General features: G+C 40.7%; 1 long non-coding RNA gene across 1 annotated transcript; it reads left to right on the top strand.

The window, feature by feature from the left end:
- The first annotated feature begins 235 nt into the window (after window positions 1-235).
- Window positions 236-6,637, top strand: LOC135486419 (uncharacterized). The gene is made up of 3 exons (XR_010446697.1): window positions 236-320; window positions 1,515-1,709; window positions 6,426-6,637. It is a non-coding gene; the product is annotated as an uncharacterized LOC135486419 (long non-coding RNA).
- The last annotated feature ends 2,887 nt before the right edge of the window (window positions 6,638-9,524 follow it).

Genomic DNA, 9,524 nt, shown 5'->3' on the forward strand with positions numbered 1-9,524 from the left:
AGAATATAACTTGGATAGGTATTTTACTGTAAGTGTTATCGCTTATTTGAAGTTTGGAACACATTTCGACGACATGGCATCAGGCGTTCGTGTAGGCGTTTCTGGGGATTCGCTATAGTCGCAAGGTAAGTGCATGGTGTTAACGAGTGATAGAACTTGGTCTCACCCCTTTTTATTTAATTTTTAAGGTTGTCCGACAAAACACTTCGGGTATAACTGCGAATATCGGTGTCACTGTGATGGGGATGAAGATTGCAGCCAAGACGGGTCTTGCCCAAATGGATGTGCCAGTGGATGGGATGGGGAGTATTGTCAGCGTGGTAAGTTTTAAAGATAGATCAACTATATCGACACCAAGCGGTTTAGTTTCCATAGTGTTGCACTTAGATATCTAGCCCTTACAACACAACAATGATGTGATTTTTTCGTATTGGATAATCAGGTCATCAAGATTGTATAGTACACTCACCTGGAAAGACAACAGCAATAATCACGAAGATGACCAATTTGTGCGAATTTCCGATTACCTGATTGAAAAATCGATAATTACGAATTATTTTTTTAGCAAGTCAAATCATCATGGTTTTTTGATCAGGTGGCCAGGAATGAATCATGCTTCCTGGTATTTTTTGATAAGGTGACCAGTTGAAGTTGTTTTTTCTCATTACAAAAGAAGTAGGATACCTTGACTTTTGAAACCTTTAGTGTCAACAGATAAGATAAGCATCTAAATATTTGAATACTTCACAAGGCAATAAATACAAGACAGAATTCTTCTGGCTGTCGTTCATCCATGTTTGGCACGCCTCGGCTTGAAAAAAATTGTTCATGATTATCGCTTGATGAATATAAAAATAGTCATGCCTATATGCTCATGCCTATATATGTATAGTGGGTGGGTGAAACCTAGGAGATATTTTATAAAAAGATAAGGTCATCATATCGTTTCTAAGTCTGGCATTATCTGATTCAAAATTCTGTAGGTTTGTAGATTTGCTCCACATGTTTTTTGAATATTCAGACACGTTCTTGCATGTCTTAGATCGGTGAAACTAAAGTATGTGCATGGCGTGTGGCGAGCTGTAATTGGCCACAAGGCACTGTGCAACCTCCTTGCGCCTGACCGGAACTATTTATGTCGACGTCGTCCCGTCCGAGCTTGAAATGGTCGCCACAGCAATCTGAATGTGGTGAATGCGTGTGAGTTCTCACCAAATATATGCCTACTCTCGCTACACAACCTACGTAATGCATCCATGCCTACACCCATGTGGTACTGCAACTTTGGTCTTTCTGCAGACGTGATAGAATAGATATGGAGACACCGATAGGAAGTCATGTTTATCCTCAATGTGTTGACATTGCTCAGCTTCCCGGCAACGTGCGTCAGTATAGGCGGAGGCTACGGAGGCATAACCGCTGGAAGTTCAGTATGAGACGAAACTAGCATGACGCAATGCGCATTACCACTGAGCTTAACAAATGTATCGTTATTATTGTATCGTCTGTTTTAGGTAATGTTGCTGCAGGAAAGTCTTCAGACGCATCACAGGGAACAACCTATGGCACGCATTACGCCTCTTTGGCTCTGGATGGTTATACGAATCAGGCGTTTTCAAGATGCAGTCATACCAACCAACGCGAACATTGGTGGCAGGTGGATTTAGGGAGGGACTATGTTCTATTTACAGTGACAATATGGACAATGGGTAAGTCATAAATGTGATGAATATCAGAGATAAGGCCTCAATATCAAGCAAACTGGACTGTAATTCTACTACGACTATCATTATCACTATTATTATTTAAACCATCGTTTAACGCCTGTTGTTAAAATTTCTATCAAAACATGCGAACGTTCAAAAAGCTAATTCACAAGATGATTATGAAATTTTGCGATAGCATATGAAAACCTTATATATATCTAAGAAATATCATCAAATTATCAGCACCAAATAAATACAGCTTAATTAGCCTTCCCCAGCCAACAATCCTGGGATGACTTGATTTTACTCTACTATAAAAAAGTCCTTCATTATCATTATTATCACCTCTGCATCCCAAGCGGCTAGCAGTTTTTAATGAAATTTGACTCAAATATCAGTTAGGGGATAAGAACGAAAATGGCATTGTCCTTTTTATCACTGATTACGTAATTCAAATGAAATCATTTGTTTCATGGCTATTTTTTGGGCAAATATTGACAAAAAAATGTTTCCGGACAACTCTGAATCGCTCGACGGAGGGCAGCCTGGTAAAACCAAGCGCCTCCCTGCGAAATCTCGTGATATTTGGGTGGTCGATCGCTCCGGTCAACGTAGCTACAATCCAACCTTGCGTCAGGAATAGGCGGAGGCGAAATGGCTTGGGACGAGGCTGGACGGGGAGCACTGCAACTTTCAGGGATGATAGTTGATATGTTGAAGTTATGCTTGTGGGTTTTATATTTTCAGTCATGTAACTTATTCACACAATAACGAGTTCCATTGTTTTTTTAACCTCGATAGCTCGTAGAGCTCGCTTTTTGGCTCACCGTAGGGGAGTCTTTACAATACCGCAGTGTCCGTCGTCCGTCGTCGTCCGTCGTCGTCGTCGTCCGTCGTCGTCGTCGTCGTATCCTGTTTCAAAAACAGTGGCACGTTTCTTAACCGCTGAGCCTATGAACTTGTAACTTTGTACACAGGACTCCCTTAGTCAGATGACCTGTGACACTAAATTTCGGTCCGATCTGATTCTTAATTTGGCCATCAGGGGTCCGAATGTAGATATCTCAAAAGTGTGATATCTCGCTTATTAATGACTTGTTTGGAATGAAATTTTTGTGGTAGGTACTCATAGCAAGGATACATCATATATCATACGGGTTTTTAATTTGACCTACTTTTCAAGGTCACAGAGGTCAAATGGCGTAAATTGGCTGTTTCAGTGTAACTATGGCTCGTTTTTCAACCTCCACAGCTATGAACTTGAAACTTAGTACATATAACCCCCTATACCAGATAACCTCTGGTGCTGAATTTCGGTCTGATCTGATTCTCAACTTGGCCACCAGGGGGCCGAATGTGGATACCTAAAAAGTGTGATAATTCGCTTATCAATAACTTGTTTTCAATAAAACTTTCGTGGTGGGTACTCATAGCAAGGATACATCATATATCGTACGGGTTTTTAATTTGACCTACTTTTCAAGGTTGCAGAGGTCAAATGGCATAAATTGGCTGTTTCAGTGTAACTATGGCACGTTTCTCAACCGCCACAGCTATGAACTTGAAACTTGGTACATATAACCCCCTATATCAGATAACCTCTTGTGCTGAATATCGGTCCGATCTGATTCTCAATTTGGCCACCAGGGGGTCGAATGTGGATATCTAAAAAGTGTGATATCTCGCTTATTGATGACTTGTTTTCGATAAAACTTTTGTGGTAGGTACTCTTAGCAAGGATACATCATATATCATATGGGTTTTTAATTTGACCTACTTGTCGAGGTCACAGAGGTCACAACGCAGACACAGATATGGCCGAAATTGCATGTTTAGTGTTTTTCGTGTTGTGGCAATCCAAAGGTCGTGAGTTCAAACCCCGGTCAGGGACGGCCAAAAATATTTTTTTATTTTATTATTTTTTATCTTTTCCCTTTTGTCTTTTCTGACTCGTATCTTACATTTTCTTGATTTTTGGCTCACCGTAGGGGAGTCTTATGTAATACCGCAGTGTCCGTCGTCCGTCGTCGTCGTCCGTCGTCCGTCGTCGTATCCTATTTAAAAAACAGTGGCACGTTTCTTAACCGCTAGGGCTATGAACTTAAAACTTTGTACACGGCACCCCCTAGGTCAGGTGACCTCTGACACTGATTTTCGGTTCGATCTGATTCTCATCTTGGCCGCCAGGGGGCCAAATGTCGATATCTAAAAAGTGTGATATCTCGCTTATTAGTGACTTGTTTTCGATGAAACTTGTGTTGTAGGTACTCATAGCAAATATACATCTTATATCATACGGGTTTTTAATTTGACCTACTTTTCAAGTTCACAGAGGTCATATGGCGTAAATTGGCCGTTAGAGTGTAAACTATGGCACGTTTCTTAACCACTAAAGCTATGAACTTGAAACTTGGTACATATAACCCCCTATATCACATAGCCTCTGGTGCTGAATTTCAGTTTGATCTGATTCTCAACTTTGCCACCAGGGGGCCAAAAGTGGATATCTAAAAAGTGTGATATCTCGCTTATAAGTGACTTGTTTTCGATAAAATTTTTATGGTAGGTACTCTTAGGAAGAATACATCACATGTCTTACGGGTTTTCAATTTGACCTACTTTTCAAGGTCACAGAGGTCATATGGCGTAAATTGGCCGTTGGAGTGTAAACTATGGCACGTTTCTTAACCAGTAAAGCTATGAACTTGAAACTTGGTGCATATAGCCCCCTACATCAGATAACCTTTGATGCTGAATTTTGGCCTGATCTGATTCTTTATTCGGCCACCAGGGGGCCATAATGGAAAAAGGAAGAAGTGCAATATCTTGCTTATTTGAGTGAATTGTTTTCGATAAAATTTTTATGGCAGGGACTTCTAGCAAGGATACACCACATGTCCTACGATTTTTGGATTTGACCTCCTTTTCTAGGTCACAGAGGTCAAATGGCGTAAATTGGCCATTAGAGTGTAACTATGGCACGTTTCTTAACTGCTGAAGCTATGAACTTGAAAGTTGGTACATGTAACCCCCTACATCAGATAATCTCTGACACCGAATTTTGGCCTCATCTGATTCTTGATTTGGCCACCAGGGGGTCAAAACTGAAAAAGTAGGACGTGCAATATCTTGCTTATTAATGACTTTTTTTCGATGAATTTTTTATTGCAGGGACTCTTAGCAATCACACGATATTGATCTTGTTGATGTCATAGACAATTATTGGTTGGATCATAAACTTATATATACTGCCCTGTCTTATTACTTGACATCAATACACATCTAAAAAAAGTCTTCATGCCTGATTGTGTTCACCATATTCACCTCTAAACTAAGCATGATCCTGCCTACTAAAAGATGTATACGGTGAGCACAATGGCCCCTGGCCGTTTCATTATCAAAGTTATTTTCATGCAATTTTCAGGGAAGGTGGATCAGACGATTTGTAATAACTCTTTAATTTGATATTTGCTTTGTTCATGAAATACTTATCAAATGACTAAAAATTGTGTCTTACTGGACTTTGCGCAATATTTCGCCAAAAAAGTATTCTACGCAACGGTCCCTAGGTGACTTTTCCTATTCATAATACACAGCCTGTCCATCCTAGATCGTGGTTACATGGGGAGTAATCGTTGTAAAATTTGGCCAAACGCAAAGACAGTCAACCCGGGTACCACTATGTTTACGATGCGAACAAGCCGTGTAAGTCATTATCAGCATTTTTTTTCATTGAACATTTGCGGGTACAGCGTCACAGGGAGCAGCATTGAACGGTAAACAGGTTCACATCATATTCAGACAATGGCTTGTAACGGCCATACAGGAAGCGATTCGTATCAAAAACCGACGATCACAACTATTCGCTTGTTGAGAGTATACATTACGCGCATACATTTCATTCAGATATTTGAGCTTCCAAGCTTTGAGAAATAACAGGTCATGTGCGAATTTGGCATGTAATTTTGGTAACTTACGTGAGTACATTTTCAACCCCGAAAAGTGTGAAGTGAAGTTATGCTTTTATTTAGTAAAAATCGGTAGGCATGTCCAACAAGACATGTGTCTCAGCTGCCTGGGTGGGTGCAAGTCATCACTCAAAAGTCGTTCTCTGCAATGCATGCATTTGTGTATACAATGTACGTTACCCTCTCTACTTCAAATGAATGAACCTCATAAGGGTTTGATTAATTAATTGTTTGTCGTACCTTCTTCGATCGAGGTCCGAACAAATTCATGATTTTGATTTTTAAAAACACGTATTCATAATGGAAAACACATCCATACTGGTGACTGACAACACCATCGAACTTGACGCACCGGGGTAAAACATAATGGTCGCTCCCCCATTTCGCTCGTTTCGTTTCGTTGCGCAAAGTCCAGTAAGCCTAGTCTGGACTGGTTTTGTTTGGTCCCGTGTGAAGGGCCCTTAGCAGTGTAGTGCTGTGCCTAAAAAAGAAATCGGTCCAAGCAGACGGGATTTTTTTCATTTAATAATGTTCTGTTGGTGACAATTGTTAACTGAATCCTTTATTTTGAAATTCTGAGAAAAAGTAGGGCTTGCTGGCTAATTGATTAGACAGAAACCTCACTTCTTGCTGTTACAAAACTGCAATCCAATATTTGATGACGTCATCTACATTACAACCAAGCAGGTGTTGCTGATGATTACAGATTTCTCAATTGATTCGATATTGATGTCATTTTGAAATTTTTCAGCTGAAAGTGAGTGCAAGAAAAATACGATAGGTACAGAATACAAGGGAACACAGAATACAACGTTGATGGGTTTCACCTGTGCGGATTGGCTTGTATTCGAGAAAGCCAGATATAGGCCGGCTGACTCCTACAATTACTGTCGGAACCCAGACGGTGACGCTCGTGGACCTTGGTGCTATATTACAGCCACAGACCCACCTCCCTATGATAACTGCTTTATTCCATCCTGTAAAAGTAAGTAACGCCCGCATAAGGGCGTGGTCCTGGAAATCTTATCAGTCGATATTGACATTGTTAGCCAGGGTACTAGTATACACTCTTAAAATAAATTTGTAAAAAAAAACTCTTTTACAGTAATCTATTATACCGTACTTATCTGGTAGTTGCTATTGCACCGACTGTCAAATTAGGTTTTAATCATCAAAATAGTAATTCTGTTAATACCACTTCAATGGTTATTGTTTACTACATGTACTACATGTATAGGTTTTTTCAGAAGTAAATGTCGCTGTCCTTTTAGGTTGTTGTGCAAAACTAGTGGGCCGATTTCTTCAAAGTTGTTTTTTTTAAATCTAATTTCGGGATCAAACACAAATTCCAGGTCAGAGAATTGCAAATCAAGTTAATTGTTTTTCTTCTTTGGAGCCACCTTTGGCTTTTGGGGGTCTGGACAGGGTCGGATTTTTTCTAATGGATAGGTCTCAATGAAACTTAATCTGCACGAAAAAAGTTTACTTGAGCATTTCAGCAAAATTTATCCAGAAATAAGCAGTACGGAGGAGAAAATGTCAAAAGCCATGCACCACGTCAATGTACCCGAATAAATACCGAAAAAAAGTTTCGTAACCATGCTTAATGAAATATGAACATCCTCTTGGTTGCCGAAATTGGAGATAAGAAAAACAAACTTTGTAGAAATCGACCCAGTAGTTTTCGAACAGTGGCACCAAAGGACAGTGACATTTATTTATGAAGCCGACTATACCCATTAAACGGATTCCAATAATACACTAACAAATAGCATTGTACCCGTGGCGCAGGCAGGTTCAAATGGGCTATACCTTGAATAGATGAATTGCAATGAAAATCTAATGCAATATCAAAGGTTAGACTAGTGCAATATCGAAGAGACAAATTAAACCAACCATTTGTCCACAGACTCGGACCTAGCTGTGGCGTGCTGTATGCGTGCACATGAAAGTATATCAATTGGTCTGATAGAGATGATGAGGCAATATGAATATGCCTCGTTCCTTAGTCAGCAATATGCGCCTTTTTATACGGAGAAGGAGAACCCAGATATGCCTTTACATGTCGGCCTCCAAATGGCTCGAACCAATTATTCACTATCACTACTATAACTTTAAAATGCGTGCTCCTCCTACATGTAGCATGATCTCGGGCAAGGCACTTAGTCGACAGGCATGCTAGAAGTTCAGCACCGTGAGCAGCTCCTTGATAAGGCCATGCCAAGTTCAGAGTGCCTCTTCAGATACATCAAGTATCGAAAGCTGTGGTGAGCACATAAACAGACCATGGTAACCTTCATTTGAAAATCCCTTCATAATCAAGGGCTAGCACTGGCTAACACAGCGCCCATAAACAATAGACCATCAATTTGACCCCAGCTCCTTACTGCGGGAAAACCCAAGTCCAGCAACCAAAAGTACCAAAAATGCATTTGTGTTTACATTTGAACTGCACACATGCGTTGGTTTACAATTTCCTGGCGAAATCTCGAATCTCTGGTTTGGCAGTAATTCTCGAAGATCAGGTGACCTGCAATCGTGGATTGAAAATAACATTAACCTTATTACGAGATAATGTTTTCTTTTTTTCCTCTTTAGTGGCACTAAAATGCTGCCGTAGGCACGCGCTGAGAGCGTGCCGAGAAAACAGGAAAATCGATGGAATCCGTCATGGGTTTGCGGAGCTCGATAGTTGTGATGCAAACGCAGGAGAGTCAGGATGGACTATAGTTGGTTACTTCAACTACTACAATCGTCATGTATTTTAACTAATTTCAGAGTTGGTGCAATAGCAACTACCAGATTAGCTTTGACTCACTCTTAAATTTCAAGAGCGTATAGGCCGGTTGTGTCGCTGCAACCAGAGTCTTTCAAATAAATATGAACGGCTCTGCTGCGACTGAGCCGGTTGAGTCGCAGCAGAGAAGGGCTTTAATTGGCGTGTACAGGCGGCTTATAACGCATCGTACTAGACCGGTCGGCAGATTTCATACCAAAATTCCGACGGGATTTTCTTTTGATCGATTTGGCCCCTGACTATCGACACAGTATATACTTTAGCTTCCTTCTGAGCGGGCACTATGAGTGTTTCATAACCTCGTCGCTTTACTGCTGTCAGATGCCTCCCGCGGTGGACAACTTGCGGCGGCCTCTAATGTTACGCACACGAATTCACTCAGTCAAGTAATCATTGGGTATAGAATATTTTACATCATCCTATATCGGCTGGATAAACACAACGCGACGCACTTCAAGGATCAATAACTTAATTTCTTGCACTGTTGTGAAATTTAGTCGATATATAGATCTGAGAGTTTTGTGCTCGTTCTGAAAATGTGCTGCAGAATGCCTGGTTAGTGTCTGTTTGACAGCCAATTAAAGAAAACCTTGAAAGTCAAAAATTGCAATGTCCAAAATAGTCCACGAGACGTTGGATGCAGGTGTCCAAGCTGATGCCTGCCGCCAATCAAATGTCATGGAGCACCAATATGAACTATTTTGGATCTGTTTTAGCTCACATGGGTGAGCTTATCTCATCACGTCTTGTCCGTCGTCCGTCGTCTGAAGGTCCGTCGGTCTTTCCGTCGTCCGTCAACAATAGGTTGAAACTTGGTGTGAGGATGTCTTATGACAACATGACTTGACACAAAAAATCGGCGCCATTTGACCTACTTTCTGGGCTCCAGGAGGCCATCTTTGAAAACCTTTTTGTCAATATCTCATTAACGCTGATAGCTAGAACAATGAAATCTTTACGATGAGACTACAAGACATGATATATGGGTTTTTGATTTGACCTACTTTTGAAGGTCACAGAGATCGAGCCCTACAATTTCACCGAAGGTAGCAC

This window comes from Lineus longissimus, chromosome 4, assembly GCF_910592395.1.
Source record: "Lineus longissimus chromosome 4, tnLinLong1.2, whole genome shotgun sequence".
NCBI lineage: Eukaryota > Metazoa > Nemertea > Pilidiophora > Heteronemertea > Lineidae > Lineus > Lineus longissimus.